This window comes from Ahaetulla prasina, chromosome 15, assembly GCF_028640845.1.
Source record: "Ahaetulla prasina isolate Xishuangbanna chromosome 15, ASM2864084v1, whole genome shotgun sequence".
Classification (NCBI taxonomy): Eukaryota; Metazoa; Chordata; class Lepidosauria; order Squamata; family Colubridae; genus Ahaetulla; species Ahaetulla prasina.
Window position 1 is genome coordinate 9,075,127 of NC_080553.1, and position 27,374 is coordinate 9,102,500.

Sequence of the window (27,374 nt, forward strand, 5' to 3'; positions counted from 1 at the left end):
GTCTTCAAAGGAAAACAAGAAAGTCCAGTTGCCTCTTGAAAAAAAAAGCCCCTTTGAGACAACCATGACCTGGATGACTGAGAATCTCAGTAACAGTAACAGAATTGGAAAGGACCTTGGAGGTCATCTAGTCCAACCCACCGCTCACGCAGGAGGATTCGAACCACCGAACTGCAGACCTTTCTGATCCACAAGCTCAGCGTCTTAGCCGCTGAGCCACCTACCCAGGCTCCATAGACATTTGCCCTGTATATCAATAAAATAGGACAAAAGGCAAAAATGCTTCTTTGGCAACCTAGCCTGTCTCAGAAAACACCACAAAACTCACATTTAACCCAATTACCATATTATCCAATTTTTTGGGTCCTGGAGCAATTTTGTTTTTAACTCTTATTTTTCTCTTTTGAATTCTCGCAACTTGCTTTCAGTGCTTCTTACGTATTGGATTTTTAAAATTATGGATACGTCCAGAGTCACCACCATACGCGAGATACAGGCAGTCCTCGATTTACGACCGCAACGGAGCCCGATGGCTAAAAGTAAGGCAGTTGAGTTTTTGTCCCATTTTACGACCATTCTTGCCACAGGGGTTAAAGCGAATCACTGCAGTTAAGTTAGTGACACGGCTGTTAAGTGACAACCGTGGACTCTGGCTTGTCAGAAAGTCGCCAAAGGGGATCACGTGACCCTGGGACGCCGCGACCGTCATAAATACGAGTCAGTTGACAAGCATCCGAATTTCGATCACGTGACCATAGAGACGCTTGCAGGGGGCCGTAAGAGTGAAAAATGATCAGAAGTCGTTTTTTTTCAATGCAACTGGTCAAACGGTCCACAAACGAATGGTCCTAAGTCGAGGACTTCCTATACAAAAGTGATAAAGGAAGTGGTCTACCTCGCAGGGTTGTTGTTGCCACACAACAACCCTGCGAGGTAGACCGAGAGAGGAAGGGATCCAAAGTCGCTCAAGGCTGAGGGGCCGGGGAGACTTAAACCCCGCTCTTCCTGCCCCTAATCTCACCACAGCGAAGGTTCATGCCTTCAAACCCATCATCCCCAGCTAAAGAGAGGTTAGGGGGTGTTTTTTTAGACTTTCTGGACTACAACTCCCACAATCCCTCCTCAGGGAGTTTCAAACGGGGGGCCGATGGGACTTGAAGTCCACCTCTCGAACTAACTTACCCTTTGCTCCCGTCAGGCCCCGCGCGGGTGCCCCAGACCCTCAGGGGCCCAGCTGGGGCTCCCCGCTTCCGGTCCTGCTCCCCCCCCCGTCCCAAACTCACTTACCCTCAGCGGCTCGAGCGGCACCTTCAACTTCCACCGAGCAGCCGCTTCCGGGCGCGCGCCACCCTCACCATTCAAGAAGCAGCGCGCCGATTGGCCCGCCGCGCCTCCTCCGCCTCTGCCCCGCGCGCGCATGCGCCCCAGGCTGAATCGACCTCCTCCTCCTCCTCCTGCCCCGCCCCTTCGTGCTATTAGCTCTGTTTCCCCGGTAGCTCTAGAGACGCCGCCGTTCCGCTTGCTTTCCTCCCCTCCCTCCGCCGCTGTGTTCGCTCGCTCGCCCGCCCTGCATCCGGGTCTTCCTTCACTCGCTCGCTCCTCCCGCCTCTCTCCTTCTTTTTTTTCCTTTTCTCGGCCGAATTTTTTTTTTTTTTTGCAGGGAAACGCTTCGCAGCTTTTGCAGGGCTCAGCATATCTTGCAAATCTTAATTTTAATTTTTTTATTTTAAAAAAAGAAGGCAATCCAGAGAAGGCAAGGGCGTTGGATGGGTTTGCAGGCAGGTCAACCTCCGAAAATGCCATAGGGAGGGTTGGCAACCCCTAAAATACGCCCGGGCAGCTTGCTTAGCTCAGCAGATGCACCGTGCAAAAGTGCTTTTCCCCTCCCCAGGCACCAGAAGCTATAAATATCCCAAAATCCCGCCCTGTGCTATTGATTTTTATTTTATTTATTATTATTTTATTTTTGGCCGTTCGTCTAGCCTGGTGCTGCAGGGGAAATCCCTTCCCGGGCCCAAATGCGTTTGCCCTAAATCAGCAGACGTGCCCAGCCTTTGCAATCTCTGCCCCTTTTATTCCACCACCACCCCCGTCTGTATAAAACACGATTAAAACGGCTCTTCCCTTTTTGCACGCGCTTGGGGTTCGCACGACCTTGGCTTGGCTTGGTACTTTTTGCACAAGCTTTGCAGTCTCCCGGCTTGCGGAGTCTATATATATATATATATAAAAAAAGAGGAGCCGCAGCCATGGCCCCAGATGTTGCGGGTGGCCATCTCCCCCCCCCCCCGTGCCTGACCGCAGAGACCTTGCCACGCATTAATCAGGGGTGGGAATGGATGGAAGACCCGATGGATGAAACGAACCGGGGCTTGGCTTAAATCGCACGCCCCCTCCCATCCCCAGGCCAACGCCGCCTCCCCATTCCCAGCGGGGCACGTCTAGAGGACCGTTTCCAACGCGGAACCCCCCCTCCTTTGAATTCCCCGTGGGAGGGGGGGGAAGGAGTAGAGGGGGGGGGGAAAAAGAGAGAAAAGTGTCAAGGAGGGTCGTGGGAACGCAGCTCCCGAGGCTTGGCAGCAGCTGCGGTGACTCCGCATGGAATGGGAAAAGGGAAGGTCGCGAGAATGTAACTCCTGGGGAAGGAGGAGAAGACGACCCTCGCGCTGGCCCGGGGCTGAGTAGCCACGGGAGGGTGTATAATAGGAATCTGCGCTTCCCAGACTAGCCTTGGCTGGAGTGAGTGAGGGGTGGGTGGGAGTGAATGAGTTGGGGGACAGGTGGGTGTGAATTGGGGTGGGGGGGCGCCAGTAACTGGGGGTGGGAGTGAATGGGTGGGGGGGGTCTGAATGAGTGGGGTGGGAGTTAGTGAGTGGGGGCCGGTGGGAGTGAATGAGTTGGGGACAGGTGGGTGGAATTGGGGTGGGTGGGCGCCAGTAACTGGGGGTGGGTGGGAGTCAGTGAGTGGGGGTCGGTGGGAGGAATGAGTTGGGGACAGGTGGGTGTGAATTGGGGTGGGTGGGCGCCAGTGACTGGGGGTGGGTGGGAGTGAATGAGTGGGGGCTGGGAGCAAGTGGGTGGGTGGGTCAGAATGAGTAGGGGTGGGTGGGAGTCAGGGGTGGGAGGAATGAGTAGGGGTGGAGGTCAGTGAGTGGGGAGTGCATGGGAGTGAATGAGTGGGGGTCGGGAGCAAGGGAGGAGTGGGTGGATGGGTCAGAATGAGTGGGAGGGTGGGAGACGGGCGTGGGAGTGAACAAGTAGGGGGTGGGAGTCAATGAGTGGGGGGGTGCATGGGAGTGAATGAGTGGGGGTCGCTCAGTGGGAGTGAATGAGTAGGGGGTGTGAGTGAGTGAGTGAGTGACGGGTGGGTGGGTGGAGCCAGGCAGGCGCCGCCCTCTGCCGCCCCCTCCTCCTCCTCCTTGCGCTCGTGGGAACCCGCCGGCTCTCGCGCGGCGCAGGGCAGAGCGCTCGCGGCGGGCGCGGAAGATGCTCAGCGGTCCTCGCGGCGGCCTCCTCCTCCTCCTCCACCTCTTCCTCGGAGCAGCGCAGCTCCTCCGCCGGAGGCCAGGTCTGCATCTTCCTCCACTCGCGTCCCCCCCCTCCTCCTCCCCAGACAGGCTTGCCTTGAAGCCCCCCGCCCACCCAGCCACCCCCTTCCCACCAGGCTGCGGCGGCTGCTTTGGCTTGGCTGCTCTTCGAAGGCGCATCCTTCGCTTCCCTTGCGCGAAGGGTGGCATTGTTGCGAGGCATGGAGGAGGGAGGGAGGGAGGGAGGGAGGGGAGGGGATGGACAGCAACGCTAACCGGCCTGGCTACACAAAAAAAGGGGTCGAAACAGACCCGGCTTTGTGCCGCGTGGGAACCCTGCAGTGGGGGGCTGGGGGGTGGGTGGGTCCGGGTGGCGAGAGCCGCCCCGCCCCGCTTTGGCTTTGGAAAAGGCTCCGGAGGCTCCGCTTGGATGGAAGGCGAGGGGGGAGGGGGGTGGGGTGGGGGAAGGAAGGAAGGCGGCAAGGAAGGAAGGAGGCAGGGATGGAGGAGAAAGAAGGAAGGAGTCCAGGAAGGAAGGAAAGAGGCAGGGAAGGAGGAGAAGGAAGGAAGGAAGGAGGCAGGGAAGGAGGAGAAGGAAGGAAGGAAAGAGGCAGGGAAGGAAGGAAGGAAGGAGGGAGGGAGGGAAGGAAGGAGGCAGGGAAGGAGGAGAAGGAAGGAAGGAAAGAGGCAGGGAAGGAAGGAAGGAGGCAGGAAGGAGGAGAAGGAAAGAAGGAAAGAGGGAGGAAGGAAGGAAGGAGGCAGGAAAGTAGGAGGGAAGGAAGGAAGGCAAGGAAGGAAGGAGGCAGGAAGGAGGAGAAGGAAGGAAGGAGGCAGGGAAGGAAGGAAGGAGGCAGGAAAGGAGGAGAAGGAAGGAGGCAGGGAAGGAAGGAAAGGAAGGAAGGAAGGAGGCAGGGAAGGAGGAGAAGGAAGGAAGGAGTCAGGGAAGGAGGAGAAGGAAGAAATGAGTCAAGGAAGGAAGGAAGGAGGCAGGGAAGGAAGGAAGGAAGAAAGGAGCCAAACAAGGAAGGAAGGCAGGGAAGGAAGGAAGGAGGCAGGGACGGAGGAGAAAGAAAGAAGGAGTCCAGGAACGGAAGGAGGCAGGGAAGGAAGGAAGGAAGAAAGAAAGGAGCCAAACAAGGAAGGAAGGCAGGGAAGGAGGGAAGGAAGAAAAGAAGGAACCAGGGAAGGAGGGAAGGAAGAAAGGAAGGAGGCAGGGAAGGAAGAAAGGAAGGAGGGAGGGAAGGAAGGAAGGAAGGAAGGCCTGTCCCTTGAGGCCAGAAAGAAAAATGGGAAGTAGAGAGGGGGGGGGTGTCCCTTCTCTGCTTCTCCTTCTCCCCCTCTCTTTCCCCCCATTCCCCTGCAGAAGCTGCTCTGGGGGTTGCCAGATTCCCCCCCTCTCCCTCCGCGCTCCCTAAACTTCTCCTTCGCTCACTCGCAGCCTGATTTGCTAAAGGGATCTGACAAGGGGTAGCCAGAAGTCGATACTGGGAGATGGCTTGGTGGTGGGTTGGGATTTGAGGTGGGGAGTGGGGGTGTGTGGAAATGGGGGTTGCTAGGTGTGGTTGCCAAGCCCTGGGTTCCATCTCCCTTCTTTTGATGGAAAGGGACGGGGTGGGGGGGTGGGGGGGGGTGTCTAGAGCCTCCTGGCCTCTGGGGGTGGGGTTAAGCCTCATTGGAATTGTCGTGTCTTTGACAGTCTTCTTGGCTGTCAGTCTTTGGGGATGAAGCACTGAGTTGTAAGGTTGGCTGGCTTCCCTAGGAGAGAGCGAGAGAAAGAGTGAGGGAGGGAGAGATCCTTGTGATCGAGGATGTTTTTTTCACCTTTTGGAGTTGATAGGGAGGTGAGCGGGCCTGACCCTGCAGAGCCCATTCATTATTACAGGTATAGTCCTCGACTTACGACCACAATGGAACCCTAAAATTTATGTTGCTAAGGGAGAGACATTTGTTAAGTGAGCATTTTACCACCTTTCTATGGTGGCCCAGGGGCTAAGACGCCGAGCTTGTCGATCGGAAGGTCGGCAGTTCAGCGGTTTGAATCCCTAGTGCTGCGTAATGGAGTGAGCTCCCGTTACTTTTCCCAGCTTCTGCCAACCTAGCAGTTTGAAAGCAGGTAAAAAATGCAAGTAGAAAAATAGGGACCACCTTTGGTTCCGTGCGTCTTTGGTGTTGAGTCATGCCGGCCACATGATCACGAAGACGTCTTTGGACAGCGCTGGCTCTTTGGCTTTGGAATGGAGATAAGCACTGCCCCCTAGAGTCGGGAATGACTAGCACGTATGTGCGAGAGGAACCTTTACCTTTATCACCTTTCTTGCCACTAAAAATCACTGCAGCTCAGTTAGTGACGTGGTTGTTAAGTGAATCTGGCTTCCCCCATTGACTTTGCTTGTCGGAAGGTTGCAAAAAAACATGACTTATGCAACCGTCATGAATATGTGTCAGTTGCCATTTTGATCATGTGACTGGAGATAAATACAACGGTCGGAAGTGTGAAGAATGGTCGTAAGCCACTCTTCAGTGGCTTTGAATGGTCACTAACTGACCTGCTGTAAATCGAGCACTCCGTGCATTTCATAGGAGTCCTTGGTGCTCTCCGAGTTTGGTCGTTTGCTTGCAGACATTTTATTACCCAACTAGGTAACTTCATCAGTATTACAAAGGAGTGACATTTGCAGAGAGGTGGAGGAGGAGGACTGTGGGATCCTTGGTGCTCTCTGAGCTTGGTGCTTTTCTTGCAGAGGTTTCATGATCAAATTAGGTAACCACCTCCTCCTCCTATTATTATTATTATTATTATTATTATTATTATTATTATTATTATTATTATTATTATTATTATTATTATTATTTTGGATATTTTCTATTACCGCCCATTTCCGGCACTCCCTGCTTGTAGCAGACCCGAGTCTTATCTGACAGCCTTTTGCCTTGACCCGATTGCATTGTGGCCAAATGCACGTGGTATTGCCCTCTTTTTTTATGCTTCCTGCGAGTTTGGGGTTGAAACTAAGGCCTGGGAGAAACTTTAATTTTGGGGGATACTCTCTAAAGGCAAAGTGGGGGGGAGGTCTTAGTTTGAGGAGGTCTGCAAGAACAGAAGTTGTGGGAAGGTTGCTGCAGACAGGAATGGTTGATTGGTATTCTGAGCGGTATCATTTTTTCTATCTGTAACTTCCAGTGTTTAATGGGGGAGATTGATTGTTGGTTTATATCCCACCTTTATTTATTTTTTACAAATAGCTCAAGGAGGTGAACATAGCTAATCCTATTTTCCCCAACAACGACAACAACCCTGTGAGGTAGCTTGGGCTGAGAGAGAAGGTGGGGCTGGCCCAAAGACACCCAGCCAGCTTTCATGTCTAAGTCAGGACTAGAACTCACAGCCTCCTGGTGATTGGCCCCAATCTCACCTATCTGGCTTTCATGCCTAAGGTGGGACTAGAACTCACAGCCTCCTGGTGATTGACCCCAAACTCACCTATCTGGCTTTCATGCCTAAGGTAGCACTAGAACTCACAGCCTCCTGGTGATTGGCCCCAAACTCACCCATTTGGCTTTCAGGCCCAAGGCGGGACTAGAACTCACAGCCTCCTGGTGATTGGCCCCAATTTCACCTATCTGGCTTTCATGCCTAAGGTGGGACTAGAACTCACAGCCTCCTGGTGATTGGCCCCGAATTCACCCATCTGGCTTTAATGCCTAAGGCGGGACTAGAATTCACTGTCTCTTGTCAATTGGCCAAAGTCACCCAGCTGGTTTCATGGCTAAAGCAGGACTTGAACTCACGATCTTTTGCTTTCTAGCCCTGGTGCCTTGACCGCTAGGAGGGCAAAATATGGGTCTCATTAGTTAAGGGTTATGAAGGAGTCAGTGAGCTGAAGAATTTGTGACCCTGCGATCTATTCTAGCACGAATGCAATTTGCATAGATTCCGATCTATAATACTATAAGTCCTCGATATACAACCACAGTTGAACCCAAAATTTCTATTGCTAAGTGAGATGTTCGTTAAGTGAATTTTGCCCCCTCTTAACGTCCTTTCTTGCCATAGTTGTTAAGTGAATCACTGCTGCTATATCCAAAATAAAGCTGGAAGGGACCTTGGAGGTCTTCTAGTCCAACCCCCTGCTCAAGCAGGAGACCCTATACCTTTTCAGACAGGTGGCTGTCCGGTCTCTTCTTAAACACCTCCGGTGTTGGAGCATCCGCAACTTCTAGTGGCAAACCATTCCACTGATTATTTGTCTTCACTGGTAGGAAGTTTCTCCTTCATTCCAGATTGCTTCTCTCCTTGATAAGTTTCCATCCATTGTTTCTTTTCTTGCCTTCCGATGGTTTGGAAAATAAATTGAAACCCACCCCCCCTTCTTTGTGGCAGCCCCTCAAATACTGGAAGACCGCTATCATGTCACCCATACTCCTACTTTTCTTTAGATCAACCAAATCCAAATCCTGCAACCGTTCTTCGTATGTTTTAGTCTCCAGGCCTTTAATCGTCTTAGTTGCTCTTCTTTGCACTTTTTCCCAAATATCCCCAACTCAAGGGGGAGCAGAATTTCTGTTGCTAAGCAAGGGGGGTTGTTAAATGAATCACACCCGATTTTATGACCTTTTTTCACCATGGTTGTTGTGCGAATCACTGCAGCGGTTAAATGAATGGTGCGGTCATTAAATGAATCTGGATCTGCCCTTTGATCTTGCTGGACATAACATAACATAACATAACATAACATCAGAGTTGGAAGGGACCTTGGAGGCCTTCTAGTCCAACCCCCTGCCCAGGCAGGAAACCCTACACCATCTCAGTCAGATGGTTATCCAACATAAGCAGATTGGGAAGGTCGCAACTAGTGATCATGTGACCCTGGGATGCTACGACCGTCATAAATACATGCCAGTTGCCAAGCAGTGAATTTTGATCACAAGACTGTGATCGACGGTCTTAGGAGGCCTGGCAATAGTTTACTGCCATTGTAACTTCAGTCACTAAATGAATGGATTGTAAATCAAGGACTCTGGGAAGAGGATTTGGGTTGTCTGACGATACTTAGAACGGTGGGCAGAGCTGACCTCAACCGAGATTGAGAATTACTTGGATGATGACCCGAATTTCGTATTGCTTGCCTGCTTCTGATTTAGCCAGTCCAAATTTTGGCCAAGTGCAAAAAAGGTGTTTCATTTTTATTTTTATTTTTATTTTTTTGCAAAACATTGTGGGTTCTTGATGGACGGAGCGTATCCTAAACAGTAGTTGTACAAATTTTGCATTATTGTCCCAGAGCGTAGGGAATAACTTTTGAGAGTTGGGAAAAAGTTCAGAGAAGAGCAACTAAGATGATCAAAGGCCTGGAGACTAAACCATATGAAGAAAGGCTGCCGGTTTTGGGTTTGGCTAGTCTAAAGAAAAGAAGAATTAGGGGTGACATGACAGCAGTATTCCGGTATTTGAGGGGCTGCCACAAAGAAGAGGAGGTCAAATTATTCTCCAAAGCACCACAGGGGCAGGACAAGAAATAATGGTTGGAAACTGATCAAAGAGAGAAGCAACCTGGAATTAAGGAGAAACTTCCTAACAGTGAGGACAGTTAACCAGTGGAACAGCTGGTCTCTAGAAATCATGGGTGCTCCATCACTGGAGGTTTTTAAGAAGAGACTGGACAGTTACTTGTCTGAGATGGTATAGGTTCTCCTGCTTGAGTAGAAGGTTGGACTAGAAGATCTGCAAGGTCCCTTCCAAATTCTATTCTATTCTATTCTATTCTATTCTATTCTATTCTATTCTATTCTATTCTATTCTATTCTATTCTATTCTATTCTATTCTATTCTCTCTTCTCCTCCCTTCCCTCTCCGTCTCCTCTCCTCTCTTCTCATTTATTTATTAAACATGTTTATATAGCTGCTTGACAAACACATAGGTGATTCTAATTCCAATTCTAATTCTTTCTAATTCTAACCTATTCTGTAATCTCTCCCCTTCCCTTCCCTCCCCTCTCTTCTCTTCTCCTCCTCCCCTCCCCTCCCCTCCCTCCTCTTCTCAGTTCCTCAGACATGGCTTGGAATAATTTGCAAGACAGGAGTATATCTGCTTCACATCCATTCCATTCCATTCCATTCCATTCCATTCCATTCCATATTCTATTCTATTCTATTCTATTCTATTCTATTCTATTCTATTCTATTCTATTCTATTCTATTCTATTCTATTTCTTCTCTTCCCTCTCCCTCTCCGTCTCCTCTCCTCTCTTCTCATTTATTTATTAAACATGTTTATATAGCTGCTTGACACACACATAGGTGATTCTAATTCCAATTCTAATTCTTTCTAATTCTAACCTATTCTGTAATCTCTCCTCTCCCCTCCCCTCCTCTCCCTCCTCTTCTCAGTTCCTCAGACATGGCTTGGAATAATTTGCAAGACAGGAGTATATCTGCTTCACATCCATCCCATCCCATCCCATTTTCTTTTCTTTTCTATTCTATTCTATTCTATTCCATTCTATTCCATTCCATTCCATTCCATTTTCTATTCCATTTTCTTTTCTTTTCTATTCTATTCTATTCTATTCTATTCTAATCTATTCTATTCTATTCTATTCTATTCTATCCTATCCTATCCTATCCCATCCCATCCCATCCCATCCCCTATTCCTATCCTAAGCTTTCCGCTCGTACCAGATTATGTCTCCCTGGTGTGTCCTATTTTATCACTACTGTTCTTTAAAATTCCTGGGCTGTTGCACTGTGGAGACCGAACCGTATCACAATTACCGAAATCCGAGCCGGTGTGTCTTGTTTGCAATTTGTTTTCTGCAAGTGGCTGGATTTGGTCGTGAGAAATCTATCAGAAAAATGTGTTGGAGCGATTTGTAATCTCCAATCTATCGTTTGCTGGCCTTCGTATTTCTTTGCCTAGCTGTGCACATGACGCAGCTGCTTCAGACGCCGTAAAAAGAAATTCTGTTCTCCGTAAGGAAAATAAAATATTCCTTTCCCCCCCACCACACCCCCTTATGGAACCTTATGGCTGGTGGATGGGATGGTGTCATCTTTGTAACAATGATTTGTTGTTGTGCAAATGTCACACAGAGAGACGTTTTATTACAGGAAGTATCCAATAAACATGTAGTATCCTGTTCAAACATCTTATTAGCCAGTGTTTGTGGATCAGTGTTGTGATAGATAAATCACTATGCTGGGTTCACACTACATGCTCAACCACAAATGCTAGCTTATGAACCCTGTCAGTGGTGGGTTTCGGATTATCCTACTACCGGTTCACCATGCGTGCGCTTGCTTCGTGCACACACGCACCCAGTTCGTGCACGAACTTTGCTCGTGCATGCGCCTTCCACTCAAAAGCATGCCTAAATAGGATGGCATAGAGCTAAGGTGAGCGGGTCGGCAGGCCCACTCACAGTTTCTGCTACCAGTTTGGCCAAACCGGTCCGAACTGTCTGAATACCGCCTTTGAACCCCCTGGAGGAATTCACACAAGATTTGAAACCATAAATCAACAAAGCACACTTTTATTGGAGCGTTGTGTGGATCCTTGTTTTCTAGAGACAAGGGAAACACCGTTTCTCACATTGTTTAGCTCCCAAAAGATTTTTCTTAAAAGTTTTTAGGACTTTTCCTCTGCTGCAGATGTTTATATTTTGACAAAAATAAAATTTTCGTTAACCCTGACCTGATCCAAGCTAGAGAATTCTGGGAATTGAAGTCCCACATATTGACTGGGGAATTCTGGGAGTTGTTGTGACCCAGGCCCAAGTAGGTAGTAATAAACTTAGTCCGTGAAAAAAACAAACTTTATTCGAACAGCTTGGAATTACTTCATTCCCAGCGTCGTTCAACTCAAAGTAAAACAAATGCCTCCCAACACAAATTCCTCAGTTATCTCACAAACCTTAGTCCAATTAGGCAAACTGCCAAAGGCAAACATCCTGGCAAACATCCAGAAGCCACAAAAACAAAGACATACATGAAGCAGAGGACGAAGCAGAAGACGCAGCTACAACGTTGTTTTCCGGCAAAGCTGAAACACCATTGCTGGTCTGTTTTAAGCCTTATGGGAGGAATCAATCATCTCCTGGCCTTACTCCCGAGTTGTCCTTTCTGCTTGAGCTGCTCTTGCCTTCTGGCAGCTCTTCTCATGCGTGCATTAGGAACAGGCTCTTCCTGTTCTTCTGCCTCACTATCAGTCTCTGGAGGCTCTGGAGTCCACACCTCGCTTCTCGATGGCCCTGGCCTCAACTCAGCCTCATTGCTGTCCGACTCTGTTGCCAGCTCCGTAGGCTGCTGACGGACCACAACAGGAGTTGAAGTCCACACGTTTTAAAGTTGCCGAGTTTGAGAGACCATGGATTAATAAAACAGTACAGATAATCCTTGATTTACAACAGTTCATTAAACGAGTGAAGTTACAACAGCAACTGAAAAAAACGATGACCTCTTTTCTCACAACACCTCCATGGTCGTGAACAAAATCCAGCTGCTTGGCAATGTGACTCATATTTATGATGGTTCCAGTGTCCCAGGGTCACATGATAACATTTTGCAACCTTCTGACAAGCAAAGTCATTGGGGAAGCCAGCTTCACTTAAGAACCGTGTGGCTAACTTAGCAACTATGGCGATTCACTTAACTGTGGCAAGGAAGGTCTAAAACGGGACAAAACCCACTTAAGAACTGTCTCACTTAGCAGCATAAATTTTGGGCTCAATTTGTGGTCATACGTCGAGGACTTTTTGCATTATTTCAGAATGTAGGTCAACTGCAAAGTGTTATATTCCAATGTTCTAGGACAAACTCAAAAAAATGGCAGGTTATGGGAAAAGATTGATCTGTTCTTTTGATTTGGACTAATACATTAAAACAAAAATTAACGTCTTTTAACCTATTTAACAGCGGCACCAACAATTTAATGGTGAGGGGAAACGGCTGCAAGACATTCATAGTTTCATTTATGGCTTTTGTGGCATTCATACCAGTAGCGGGTTTCAAAATTTTTTGCTACCGCTTTGGTGGGCGGGGCTAGGTGGGTGGGGCATGTGACTGAGTGGGCGTGGCCAACTTGACATCACTCACCCACACCCACTCAGTCACATGACCCACCTAGCCACGCCCACAGGAAAAGGTAGGAAAACTTTTGGAATTTCCACCTATCTACCCCCACCCTCCCTTTGCCAGTCGCCCCCCGTTTCCCCTCCTTTAGCGGCCCAGGCCCTAGCCCCACTTCCTCCCCTCTCCACCGCCTCTTTATTCAGGCTGCTTACCTTCCACGGTGGCTGGTCCAGAGTCTGGAAGGCAAGCTGATCGGAGTTTTTGGTGGCCCCCAGCCAGCTGCCGCTGCTGGAAAGTGGCTGGCAAAGAAGCCTCCCAGGCCGCCGAAAAGTACCGGAGGTCATGGAAAAAGCTGCTGCCTTTGCCGCCATGCTCTTCGCGCATGCACATCCCATTGGACTTGCATGTCGTGTCCCACTCTGACGAACGAGTCAAGGAAGTCAGTTATCAAACTTGGCAACGAAGCCTCTGCAGCTTGCCAAGTTCCTTCGAGGTTTATCAGGGCAGGCAGGAGTCCAAGTTGTGACTTCAGCGATAGGGTCTGGTATCAGCAAACTAGATAAGACTTTGCTTGACTCAAGGTTGGAATGCCAAAAGTAGGGGTGTGGCTCCATGACTCAGCATTTATCCAGGCCTGCCCCACCCTTCCTTCTGCTGGCGTCGCCTCTCAGATCTCCGGAAGCGAGGGTCCACCCACACTGAATTGTCTTCAGCTGGATCTGCTGTCAGCGTCTGGGAAAGGGAGGGGTCAGAGGGAGTAGGCCCGAGTAATTCCAGCACCTGGCTGGCTTCCTGCTCTGAAGACTGAGTCAAAGGAACATACGCTGTATGAGTGAGGTTTATTGGGCTACTCCTTTCATTCCTGGAATCCTCTCCAGGCATGAGGCCAGGGCTGGGGGCTGGAGGCATGACAGGCCATTCATCTTCATTATCAGACTCAGAGTCTGATAAAAGGCCTGGTTGGAGATGGGAGTGGCCCGGCTGAGGAGAGGAGGGAGGACGAGTCACAACATTGCATGGCAATGGGATGCGCATGTGCGAAGAAGATTGCAGCAATGAACATGGCAGGCGGGGCGAGCGAGCAGCGACCAGGGGACCGGTTCGGGGGCATGGCCATCTCTACCAATTCGGCGACCTTGGCCGAGTTTCCGCCAACGGTTCGCGCGAACCAGTGTGATCCGGCTGAACGCCATCTCTGGTTCACACGTATATAAAAACGCCAGTAGATTCCATTGTGAGTTTTCTAACTTAAAGAATGCTGGCTGTTAAGAAATGAAACAGAGTTCACTGTCTCTTCTCTGCAGTAAGTTAAAGAGAATCTGAAGGTTTCGTTTAAAAAGAAAGAAAGAAAAAAAAAGACACCGTAATTGAAGGACATCATTTCCTTATAAAAACAGCCCCAGGTTTAAATTGGCAAAAAGCAACCGAGATTAATTTTGAAATGCTCTGAGGTTTGCAGATTTCTCTCTAAAAGCCACTTTCACCACCACCCCTCTTGATTTTTTAACCATAATGGCACGGTAAAAAGTTGCATAGCAAGCAGGAAAAGGAAAGTTATATTTTATTACTGTATCTCTGCAACAGTGATGCCTCTCCTAAATTTAACTAAAATTATTGTTCGCTTAAACAAGGGACCTAAAATAGACGCCCTATCTTTAGCTAAATTGAGATTATTATTATTATTATTTTTTGCGGAAAAGAAATCTATTCCAGATTAGCGTAAATTCACTTGCCTGTCTGTGTATCGGGTCTGTTTATATCTCTTTTATTTTTCCTCCTTATTTTAAACAAGCCAACTTTAAACTGGGTTTGTGTCACGATGCCCAGCCCCTCTTGTTTTATTTTGCTGTTTTTGATAGCCGAGGTTGGATTCACCAAATTAATCTCGTAGCAGACAGGGCTAAAATAGCTCATCTAGAATATAATTAGATTATCATTACGGCCGGCAGATTTTAAAGGCACTGTGATTAAGCGGCCAGTTGGATAAATTAGGGCTTGTCACGCAAGTAAGTTTGCTTGATTAAGGGTGTTAGAGAGAGAGAGAGAGAGAGAGAGAGAGAAAGAGAGAGAGAGAATATTGGCCTTGGTGAGTTAGGATTAATGTTACCCAGATTATAGGTAGTCCTCCACCGTACGACCACAATAGAGCCCAGAATTTCTGTTGCTAAGCGAGACATGTTAAGTGAATCACTGCAGTCCATAAGTTAGTAAACTGGTTGTTAAGTGAATCTGGCTTCCCCGTTTTGATTTTGCTGGCCAGATGGTCGCAAAAGGGGATCGCGTGACTCTGGGACTCTGCAACGGTCATAAATGTGAACCGGTTGCCAAGTGTTCGAATTTTGATCAAGTGCTCTTGGGGATGCTGCATGTCTGTATGAAAAATGGTGGAAAAAAAGTCACCTTTTTTCAGTGCCGTTATAACTTGGAACGGTCACTAAATGAGCTCCTGTAAGCCGTGGGCCACCTGCATTCCTCTTGGATTCTCTTCCCGCTGAATAAATCAGTGGTGTGTAACAGTTTGTCATTAGTAGGCACCCTGAACTGTGTTAACAAAGTTGACTGATGTTTAACAGAATAACAAGAGTTGGAAGAGACCTTGTAGGTCATCTAGTCCAACCCTCAAGCCCAAGCAGGAGACCCTGCACCATTTTTGACAGATGGCCATCCAGCCTCTTCTTGCAAGCTTCCAGGGATGAAGCTCCCACAACTTCCGAAGGCAACTTCTGTTCCATTAGTTGTTTGCTCTCACTGTCAGAAAATTTCTCCTTATTTCTAGGTTGAATCTCTCCTTGATCAGTTCCCATCCATTGTTTCTCATCTTGCTTTTGAGTACTTTGGAAAATAAGATTAGATTAAGAGAGTTGGAAGGTACCTTGTAGGTCATCTAGTCCAACCCCCCCCAAGCAGGAAACCCTACACCATCTCTGACAAACAGCAGTCCAGTCTCTTCTTAAAAGCCTCCAGTGATGAAGCTCCCACAACTTCTGAAGGCAACTTCTGTTCCATTGGTTGATTATTCTCCCAGTCAGGAAATTTCTCTTTATTTCCAGGTTAAATCTCTCCTTGATCAGTTCCCATCCATTATTCCTTGTCTGGCCTTCGGGTGCTTTGGAAAATAGCTTGACCCCCCCCCATCCTCTCTGTGGCAGCCCCTCAAATATTGGAAGACTGCTATCCTGTCTCCCCTGGTCCTTCTTTTCATTAAACTAGACATACCCAGTTCCTGCAACTGTTCATTGTATGTTTTAATCTCCAGTCCCGTCATCATCCTGGTTGCTCTTCTCTGCACTTTTTCTAGAGTCTCAACATCTTTTTTTAATAACTTTCTATTATTGGTCCAGAGGGACGCGGTGGCTCAGGGGCTAGGACGATGAGCTTGTCGATCGAAAGGTCGACAGCTCAGCGGTTCTGATCCCTAGTGCTGCCGTGTAACGGGGTGAGCTCCTGTTACTTGTCCCAGCTTCTGCCAACCTAGCAGTTTCGAAAGCACGTAAAAATGCAAGCAGAAAAATAGGGACCACCTTTGGTGGAAAGGTAACAGCGTTCCGTGCGCCTTTGGCGTTGAGTCATGCCGGCCACATGACCATGGAGACGTCTTCGGACAGCGCTGGCTCTTCAGCTTTGAAACGGAGATGAGCACCGGCCCCTAGAGTCGGCAACGACTAGCATGTATGTCCGAGGGGAACCTTTACCTTTACCTGTATTATTGGCCCCCTTTGACTGTGGAGTTGCAGTTTCTGATTTTATAATTGTCATTTCAAATGTTGTATCGAAAACGAGGAATGCCCTAAAGTGTCAATGTTGTGCTCCTTCTTCTCATTGCCTAAATGACTGTGTACCCACACACACACACACACACACACACACACACAGGTTCACAAATGGGGTGGGGGCTTTGACACTGAGCTGAGCGAACCTCACTCCCCCCCCCCATATGAGGTATTCACAGCAGGTAAAGTTGAGGCCATTCTACTCTAATCAATATCCCTCCTGCCAAGATAATCAGCCCAAATCGAGATGCATTTTTGGTATTGATTTCAGAATTCATATGCACACAGAACCCCCTCCATGCTACCCTTATGCAAAACAAGCAAACACATTTCTTTATCTGGAACAATTCTTAAGTAGTCCTTTCAAATACAGAGAGAAGATGAGCCAGCATCAATAGGTCGACAGCAGTGTTTATAAAAAATATTGCTTCAGTCTAATAATAATAATAATAATAATAATAATAATAATAATAATAATAATAATAATAATAATAATAATAATAATAATACTGCCCTTCTCCCGAAGGACTCAGGGCGGTTTACAGCCAGATAAAACCAACAATAAATAAATACAATACAATTAAAAACCAATATTAAAAAACCTATTAAATTTGGCCCACAATTAAAATACATTAACCATAAAACCCCATTAAAATTAATAATAATAATTCTATGCCAGTCCTGCGCGGAAGAATAAATACGTCTTCAGCTCGCGGCGGAAGGTCCGGAGGTCAGGAAGTTGTTGAAGTCCTGGGGGAAGCTCATTCCAGAAGGTAGGAGCCCCCACAGAGAAGGCCCTCCCCCTGGGGGCCGCCAGCCGGCATTGTTTGGCTGACGGCACCCTGAGGAGGCCCTCCCTATGAGAGCGCACGGGTCGGTGGGAGGCAAACGGTAGCAGTAAGTGGTCCCGTAGATAACCCGGTCCTAAGCCATGGAGCGCTTTAAAGGTGGTAACCAACACCTTGAAGTGTACCCGGAAGGCCACAGGTAGCCAGTGCAGCTTGCGCAGGAGAGGTGTTACATGGGAGCCCCGAGTGGTTCCCTCTATCACCTGCGCAGCCGCATTCTGGACCAACTGAAGCCTCCGGGTGCTCTTCAAGGGGAGCCCCCTGTACACAGCATTGCAGTAGTCCAGGCGAGAAGTGACGAGGGCATGAGTGACTGTGCATAGGGAATCCCGGTCTAGAAAGGGGCGCAGCTGACGAATCAGGCGTACCTGATAAAAAGCTCTCCTGGAGACGGTCGTCAGATGTTCTTCAAAGGACAACCGCCCATCCAGGAGAATGCCCAAGTTGCGCACCCTCTCCATCGGGGCCAATGACTCGCCCCCAACAGTCAGCCGCGGCTGCAGCTGACTGTACCGGGGTGCCGGCATCCACAGCCACTCCTGTCTTGGAGAGGTTGAGCTTGAGCCTGTTTCTCCCCATCCAGACCCGCACGGCCTCCAGACACCGGGACAACACTTCGATAGCTTTGTTGGGGTGGTTAGGGGTGGAAATGTACAGCTGAGTGTCATCAGCGTACAGCTGGTACCTCACCCCAAAACCACTGATGATCTCACCCAGCGGCTTCATACAGATGTTGAACAGGAGAGGCGAGAGGACCGACCCCTGCGGCACCCCACACATGAGGTGCCTCGCAGTCGATCTCTGCCCCCCTGCCAACACTGTCTGCGACCGGTCGGAGAGATAGGAGGAGAACCACCGGAAAACGGTGCCTCCCACTCCCAAACTCCCCAGCCGGCGCAGCAGGATACCATGATCGATGGTATCAAAAGCCGCTGAGAGATCTAAAAGGACCAGGGCAGAGGAATAACCCCTGTCCCGAGCCCTCCAGAGATCATCGACCAACACGACCAAAGCCGTCTCTGTTCTGTACCCAGGCCGAAAGCCGGACTGGAACGGGTCCAGTCTAGAATGGAAATTTCAGATCTTATTATAAAAAAGGAGAGGAGAGGAAAGAAAAAAAATGGAGATGATTATTATTATGATGATTATCTTTTTAGAATAGAACAGGGGTCTGCAAACTTGGCTCTATTAAGACTTGTGGACTTCAACTCCCAGAGTTGAAGTCCACAAGTCTTAAAAGAGCCAAGTTTGCAGACCCTTGGAATAGAATACCAGAGTTGGAAGGGACCTTGGAGGTCTTCAAGTCCAGCCCCCTGACTAGGCAGGAAACCCTACACCACTTCAGACAAATGGTTATCCAACCTCTTAAAAACTTCCATTGTTGGAGCATCCACAACTTCTGGAGGCAAGTTGTTCCACTGGTGAATTGTTCTCACCATCAGGAAATTTCTCCTCAGTTCTAAGTTGCTCAGAAAAACTTTGTTCTTAAGTTTTTAAGCCTGTGGTGTAGAACCACGTTGTCGCGAAACAAATTTTGTTTGTGGTTGCCTTGAGCAAATGAGAAAAATTGGCGGTGTTTTATGTAGAAGGGTAGGGTTCCTTGGAAAGAATTATATTTGGGAGCTGCAATGAGGAAGAAACGAGCCCTCTTTCAAACGTAAGATAAAATAGAAAGGTTGCAATATCTTTTAGCTTGATGTTCTGCGTTCAGAAGCCCAAGGCTGTAAAAAGATGAGCCCCTTTTGTGACCTTCTGACGAGCAAAGTCAGTGCGGAAGCCGGATTTACATAACAGCCAAGTTCCTAACTTATCAGGGACAGGGTGGCTCAGCGGCTAAGACGCTGAGCTTGTCGATCGAAAGGTCGGCAGTTCAGCGGTTCGAATCCCTAGTGCCACGTAACGGAGTGAGCTCCCATGACTTGTCCCAGCTTCTGCCAACCTAGCAGTTCGAAAGCAGGTAAAAAATGCAAGTAGAAAAAATAGGGACCACCTTTGGTAATAGTGTTCCATGCGCCTTCTGCGTTAAGTCCTGCCGGCCACATGACCACGGAGACGTCTTCGGACAGCGCTGGCTCTTCGGCTTTGAAATGGAGATGAGCACCGCCCCCTAGAGTCGGGAATGACTAGCACATATGTGCAAGGGGAACTACCTTTTTCTATCTATCTATCTATCTATCTATCTTATCTATCTATCTATCTATCTATCTATCTATCTATCTATCTATCTATCTATCTATCTATCTATCCATCCATCCATCCATCCATCCATCCATCCATCTTCATATACAGTATAGCTATGTCTATTCATACACATCTGTCTCTCTCTCTTTCCATCTCTTTTCTGCAATTATGTCTGTCCATTCATCCATCCATCCATCTCCATCTCCATATCTATCTACCTATCTACCTACCTACGCAGTGGCTCAGTGGCTAAGAGGCTGAGCTTGTCGATCGAAAGGTCGGCAGTTCAGCGGTTCGAATCCTTAGTGCCGCGTAATGGGGTGAGCTCCCATGACTTCTCCCAGTTTCTGCCAACCTAGCAGTTCGAAAGCATGTAAAAAATGCAAAAAAATAGAAAAATAGGGACCACCTTTGGTGGGAAGGGAACAGTGTTCCTTGCGCCTTTGGCGTTGAGTCATGCTGGCCACATGACCACGGAGACGTCTTCGGACAGCGCTGGCTCTTCGGCTTTGAAATGGAGATGAGCACCGCCCCTTAGAGTTGGGAATGACTAGCACGTATGTGCGAGGGGAACCTTTACCTTACTAACTTATCAATTGCAGGGATTCACTTAACAACGGCACAAGAAAGTTCATCAAACGGGGCGAAACTGACTTAACTAATGTCTCACCTAACAACAGAAATTTTGGGCTCAATTATGGTCGTAAGTTGAAGGACCACCTGTAAATAAGTAAAAAAGTTTGCTTGCGTGGCATTAGGAATGGATATTCCTCTCTGTCCATCAAATTGGTCCTTCATGGTGGAGGAGATCTCCTGGTGTCCTCCGTTCCATCTCGATTCTGCTCTTCATTTTATTGCTGGATGGAGTCACCGAAGCAGTGATTAAATTAAAAAAAAATAAACATTTAAGCATCAAGACAACATTTAAGCAGTGAGCTTAAATGCGCGGGGAGATATTAGAGGACAGGAAGGCCTGGAGGAACTTCGTCCATGGGGTCACGATGGGTCGGAACACGACTTCGCAACTAACAATAACAACAAAATGTACACAAAAATAGAAAAATAGGGACCACCTTTGGTGGGAAGGGAACAGTGTTCCTTGCGCCTTTGGCGTTGAGTCATGCTGGCCACATGACCACGGAGACGTCTTCGGACAGCGCTGGCTCTTCGGCTTTGAAATGGAGATGAGCACCGCCCCTTAGAGTTGGGAATGACTAGCACGTATGTGCGAGGGGAACCTTTACCTTACTAACTTATCAATTGCAGGGATTCACTTAACAACGGCACAAGAAAGTTCATCAAACGGGGCGAAACTGACTTAACTAATGTCTCACCTAACAACAGAAATTTTGGGCTCAATTATGGTCGTAAGTTGAAGGACCACCTGTAAATAAGTAAAAAAGTTTGCTTGCGTGGCATTAGGAATGGATATTCCTCTCTGTCCATCAAATTGGTCCTTCATGGTGGAGGAGATCTCCTGGTGTCCTCCGTTCCATCTCGATTCTGCTCTTCATTTTATTGCTGGATGGAGTCACCGAAGCAGTGATTAAATTAAAAAAAAATAAACATTTAAGCATCAAGACAACATTTAAGCAGTGAGCTTAAATGCGCGGGGGGGGGGGGGGGAGATATTAGAGGACAGGAAGGCCTGGAGGAACTTCGTCCATGGGGTCACGATGGGTCGGAACACGACTTCGCAACTAACAATAACAACAAAATGTACACAAAAATAGAAAAAATCAGAGGCCATTCCCCTTTGGGATTTCTCCCTGCTAATTATCCTGTGTTGTTTGCAGGCATTTCTGGAAAGTTTTGCACACTGTGTGTAGATCACTTGTTGTTAAAGGTTTCTGTTCGCTCTTGCCCAGTGAATTCGCAATGCCCTCTCTTTAACCTGCTTTTGACCTGACTCAGCCAAATTAATTGTTGTTTTTTTTGAAGCTTGCTGATGTTTTTAATAAACATCACGCTGCGGTTTTTGGGCTAGCGGAACTGGGATGCTCGGGAAAACGGGGGTGCGCCCTAAGCTGGAAATGACCCCCCCCCCTGCAGAATCGCGAGGGCCATAAAATGCCGAGTTGCAATCTAGCTAAAAGTTGCTTTTATCGATGGGAGCACCGAGAACACTGGTTTGAGATAAAAAACGCTGCGCAAAGCTGGTTTTTTAATCCTCCCCCCCCCCACCTTTCCTCGTCCTCCTCCCCCTCCCCATTCTGGGCTTCCCTTTTGTCTTTGTCAAAATGTGTTTGGTCACCTCAACAGATATCCGAAGTGAAGGGAAGCTAAATGAAACAGCTTTATGGGTAAATATGTTTTTTTGTGCAGGGTGTTCGGTGTGTTTTGCACGACGCCTCCTGAATTACAATGAGCATTTTCCTCTTCTTCTTTTTTTCCCACCCACTTCCCCTTAAAAAGAAATGATGTGGTGGGATTGCGACACTCAAGACATCCTCCGCCGTTTTAAAAATGGAAGTCTTTTGCAAAATTAATATTAAAATCACCGGGTTTTCCAAAAACGACGTCTGATTCTTGCTGGGGGTAAATCCGTTTACAACGTTGGAGTTCCTTCCAGGATTTTTATTTTTATTTTTTTTTTATTAGAGAGAAATGCAATTCCTAATTTTCAGAAAGAAAGAAAGGAAAAAACAGCTTTTGTAAGGCATCAAGTGTTGGAAACGTTGAATGCAACGCAGGAAGTCTTCAACTTACGACCACAATTGTGCCCCAACATGTCTGTTGCTAAGCAAGACAGATGTGAAGTGAAATTTTGTCCCATCGCCTGGCCTTTCTGGCCGCCGTTGTTAAGGGAATCACTGCAGTTGTGAAGTTAGTAACCTGGTTGTTAAGTGAATCTAGCTTCCCTACTGACTTTGCTTGTCAGAACATCGCAAAAGTGGATCACCTGACATAGCAACCGTCATAAATATGAGTCAGTTGCCAAGTGTCTGAATTTTAATCACGTGCACACAGGTGTGAAAAAGATAAGTCACTTTTTTCCATTGATGTCGTAACTTTTTAACGATCACTAAATGAAATGTCGTAAGTCGAGGACTACCCGTAACGGTCCAAGTCTCCTTTTTAACGAAACGATAAGGCTCCATCTGCGAGATGTGTCTTTTTTCTTTCTTCCCCTTAAGAGGCTTTTGACATTTTCTTCTTGGTTTTGCTCTTTTTGCAAGAAATGTCATTCGAAGCTCTTCAACAATATGGAGAGAAAGGAGAGAGAAAAAGGACGTGGGTTTACTATTTATTTTGGATTATTCGTGCTATCTCAAATGGCATCAGCGGAGTAACTTAAAGAGTCAGCCGAAACGTCGTGTATTGTTGAAATTTGTTTTTTCCCCCCCCTTTTTATTAAAACATTCCCTTCGTGCAAAGCTATTTCTTAGCCCAGCACGTCGCTTACAGGTAATCCTTGCCTTACGACAGTTCATTTAGTGACGGTTCAAAGTTATGGCACTGAAAAGAAGGACATATAACCAGGGACACGGTGGCTCAGTGACTAAGGACGCTAAGCTTGTCGATCGAAAAGTTGGTGGTTCGAATCCCTAGCGCCGTGTAACAGAGTGAGCTCCCGTGACTTGTCTCAGTTTCTGCCAACCTAGCAATTCGAAAGCAGGTAAAAAATGCAAGTAGAAAATTAGGGACCATCTTTGGTGGGAAGGTAACAGCATTCTGTGCGCCTTTGGGGTTGAGTCATGCTGACCACATGACCACGGAGACGTCTTCAGACATCACTGGCTTCTCGGCTTTGAAACAGAGATGAGCACCACCCCCTAGAGTTGGCAACGACTAGCACATATGTGCAAGGGGAACCTTTACCTTTTAACCATTTTTCAGACTTAATGACCGTTGTAGCATGTGAGCAAAATTCAGATGCTTGGCAACTGACTCATATTTATGACGGTTGGCAGTGTCGCTTAGCTGTTGTGATGTTCAAACAACAAAGTCCTGGAGGAGATCAACCCTGATTGCTCTTTAGAAGGCCAGATCCTGAAGAAGAAACTGAAATATTTTGGCCACCTAATGAGAAGGAAGAACTCCCTGGAGAAGAGCCGAATGCTGGGAACGATGGAGGGGAAAAGAAGAAGAAGGGGACGGCAGAGAACGAGGTGGCTGGATGGAGTCACTGAAGCAGTCGGTGTGAGTTTAAATGGACTCCAGAGGATGGTAGAGGACAGGAAGGCCTGGAGGAACGTTGTCCATGGGGTCGCGATGGGTCGGACACGACTTCGCAATTAACAACAACAAAGTCAATGGGGAAGCCAGATTCACTTAATTCATGACTTAAGAACTGCACTTAACAAAACTGTATCAAGGAAGGTTGTAAAATGAGACAAAACTCACTTTTTAACAACTGCTTGACCACTGAAATTTTGGGCATAATTGTGGCTGTATGTCGAAGACAACGAAGTCAGAACCTATACGTTTTTCTAAATGGAGACAAAAATGGGCCAAGTGCCTTTATATATATATATATATATATATGTATATTTGTTTGCAAAACAGTTTAGAATAGAATAGAATAGAATTTTTTATTGGCCAAGTGTGATTGGACACACAAGGAATTTGTCTTGGTGCATATGCTCTCAGTGTACAAAAAAGAAAAGATACCTTCATCAAGGTGCAATACTTACAACACGATGGTCAATATATCAATATAAATCATAAGGATTGCTAGCAACAAAGTTACAGTCATACAGTCATAAGTGGAAGGAGATGGGTGGTGGGAACGATGAGAAGATTATTATTATTATTATTATTATTTAAATTTTTATACCGCCCTTCTCCCGAAGGACTCAGGGCGGTTCACAGCCAGATAAAATAAACAATAATGTTACAATATAAATACTATTAAAATACAATTAAAAAACTTATTCAATTGGCCGAGATTAAAAATTTAGAGTAAATAATAAAAACCCATTAAAAAACCCACAAATTTAAAAACTAATCCAGTCCTGCGCAGATGAATAAGTGTGTTTTAAGCTCGCGACGGAAGGTTCGGAGGTCCGAAAGTTGACGAAGTCCTGGGGGGAGTTCGTTCCAGAGGGCGGGAGCCCCCACAGAGAAGGCTCTTCCTCTGGGTGTCGCCAGATTAATAGTAGTGCAGATTTAGTAAATAGTTTGACAGTGTTGAGGGAATTATTTGCTTAGCAGAGTGATGGCCTTCGGGAAAAAACCGTTCTTGTGTCTAGTTGTTCTGGTGTGCAGTGCTCTATAGCGTCGTTTTGAGGGTAGGAGTTGAAACAGTTTATGTCCAGGATGTGAGGGATCTGTAAATATTTTCACGGCCCTCTTCTTGATTCGTGCAGTATACAGGTCCTCAATGGAAGGCAGGTTGGTTGGGCAGGCAATTATTTTTTCTGCAGTTTAACATCACAGCTGCTTCCTAATAATTTAAAGATTAATTTAAACCTCGGTGCATTGTGTTCCGTTCACCTAGCGCGGGCAGAACCATTCTGGTTTATTAATCACATTTAAACTTTGTTCGCCAAGTCCTCCGATCTTCCCCAAAACATTAATAAAAACAATTCGAAGCAAATCAAGGTTGAAGCCACTGGTCATGTGCACAGCAATCCAGCTTGTCTTCTTCGATAAACCGTAGTTAAGCAAACTGTGAGTTTAGCATCATGCCATGTTAGTGCCCCCGTAGTTACTTGGTCACACAAGCTTTCAGCCGCAAATAATTTTTGGCTTTCGGTGTGAGCTCTTGTTTTTCTGCCATTTTGTTGTTCCATTAGGATGGCAAAATCTGTCATTGCATAGCCTGCTAGCATGAAACCCGCCTTGCATAATAACCACAAAGGAAACATGTTCTAACATGCGTGTTCAATTTTAAAGTAATTGAAATCCATTGATTTTTCTCCTACCCCCCCAGTCAGCCTTCCCTTTTTTTACAAAGATTTCTTTTTTGTTTCCTTCTGTCTTCTGTCATGGAATTACCCTTTCCTCATTTGGATTTAATTTTGTTCGGCAGCTGATGATGGATCCCTCTTTGCAAGATGGGTTTCTGTGCAAAATTCAGAATTTACAAGAATGATTTGGCTTGTTGTTGTTTTTTTGTTGTTGTTGTTTTGTTTGCTTGGGCTGGTGGCGATAAGAGCGTTTTCTGAAACTCATGTGTCTCTTCATTTACTCATTCGCGCTTATTTTTTTATTTCATTATTTATTTGTATATAGCCCTTATTTTTACAAATAAGGTAGCGAACATATCTAATACACCTTCCTCATTTACTTCACAACAACAACAACAACCCTGTGAGGTGGGTTGGGTTGAAATAGAAAGATTAGCCCAAGGTCACCCAGCTGGCTTTCATGCCCAAGGTGGAACTAGAACTCCTAGTCTCCTAGTGATTGGCCCAAAGTCACCCAGCTGACCTTCATGCGTAAGGCGGGACTAGAATTCACAGTCTCCTGGTGATTGGCTCTGACTTACCCAGTTGGCTTTCATGCCTAAAGCGGAACTAGAACTCCCAATCTCCTGGTGACTGACCCAGAGTCACCCATTTGGCTTTTATGCCTAAGGGGAGACGAGAACTCCCAGTCTCCTGATGATTGGCCCAAAATCACCCAGCTGGCTTTCATGCCTATGGCAGGGCTAGAACTCCCTGTCTCCTGGTGATTGGCCCAAAATCACCCAGTTGGCTTTCATGCCTAAGGGGAGACTAGAACTCCCAGTCTCCTGGGGATTGGCCCAAAATCACCCAGTTGGCTTTCATGCCTAAGAGGAGACTAGAACTCCCAGTCTCCTGGGGATTGGCCCAAAATCACCCAGTTGGCTTTCATGCCTAAGGGGAGACTAGAACTCCCAGTCTCCTGGGGATTGGCCCAAAATCACCCAGCTGGCTTTCATGCCTAAGGGGAGATTAGAACTCCCAGTCTCCTGGGGATTGGCCCAAAATCACCCAGCTGGCTTTCATGCCAAAGGTGACTCTAGAACTCCCAGTCTCCTGGTGACTGGCCCAAAATCATCCAACTGGCTTTCATGCCTAAGGCAGGGCTAGAACTCCCAGTCTCCTGGTGACTGACCCAGAGTCACCCAGCCAGCTTTCCGTCATAGGTATATACCGGTTGCCAGGTGCCCCAATCTTTAATCATGTGCTGTAGGAATGCTGTGATGATTGTAAGCGCGAGGACCGGATGTAAATTACTTTTTTTTTTTTTGGCAGTTGCTGCTGTAAATTCAGTCGCTAAACAAATGGCCGTAAGTCAAGAACCGCTTATATCTTCTGATTTCTTTTGCCACAGCCGTCCTATTTCTCTTTGCTTTTGTATTTTGCGAGTTTTCTCCAGCTCTTCCCCTTCTGCTCTTCCCCAAGTACCCCCTCCCATGTCCGCTCTCCAGACATTGTTGTCTTTCTTATCGACAGTTGTTAAGTTGTTATTATTGCTGTTGTGGTTGTGCCTCACCTTTCCACTTGCATAAAACGCTCCACGCCGCTGCTTGCCACAATGGAAGACGAGCAAGTGCAGCTCGCAGAACAAGCGAAGGCATTGTCTTTCAAAGCGTTTGACGGTTTGAGACCTTGGCGGAAAAAAATAAGGGTTGGGGGCTGGGTGGGGTGCGCCTGGCTCGTGTTCTCTTCACTGTACACCAATTCAGCAAGGTAATTATTTGGCTGGCTGCTCTGCCATTCGATAAAACGAGTAAGGTTGATTATTTTTAAAAGAAGAAAAATTTTGCCGGGAACCGAAAGAAGCCCTTCCTTTACACGATATATTTTTTTTCTTCTTCTTAAAAATAATGACAAATGTTGCTTTGTTTTTTTGACACCGAACTAAGAATAGGGAAAGAGGAAGGAAAATGGTATCAGAAGCAGGAAAAATCCGAGCAGGCGTGTGTTAAGGAAATGCTGCTATCCGATAACAGTTTGCAGAAATCTGTTGGATTGAGAAGAATTTCCCTCTTCCAGGAACTGTTTCGATGCCGGGAATAACCATCTTGAAATTTTTACACATTTGCAGATTAACAGAGTTGGAA

General features: G+C 47.1%; 2 protein-coding genes across 4 annotated transcripts in view; one reads left to right on the forward strand and one right to left on the reverse strand.

The window, feature by feature from the left end:
• Window positions 1–1,419, reverse strand: part of TANGO2 (transport and golgi organization 2 homolog) — an 87,844-nt gene extending 86,425 nt beyond the window's left edge. For 2 of the 3 annotated variants that reach the window (XR_009152205.1, XM_058158417.1), the window contains exon 1: window positions 1,288–1,419. The gene's annotated coding sequence lies outside the window, so the exon portion shown is untranslated. Of the gene's footprint in view, window positions 1–1,182 lie in introns of all 3 variants that reach the window. The other variant, XM_058158418.1, reaches the window with a different exon arrangement.
• A 2,045-nt stretch (window positions 1,420–3,464) lies between these two features.
• ARVCF (ARVCF delta catenin family member) overlaps window positions 3,465–27,374 on the forward strand; it is a 404,277-nt gene continuing 380,367 nt past the window's right edge. Inside the window, exon 1 of the mRNA XM_058158410.1 lies at window positions 3,465–3,568. The gene's annotated coding sequence lies outside the window, so the exon portion shown is untranslated. The remainder of the gene's footprint in view (window positions 3,569–27,374) is intronic.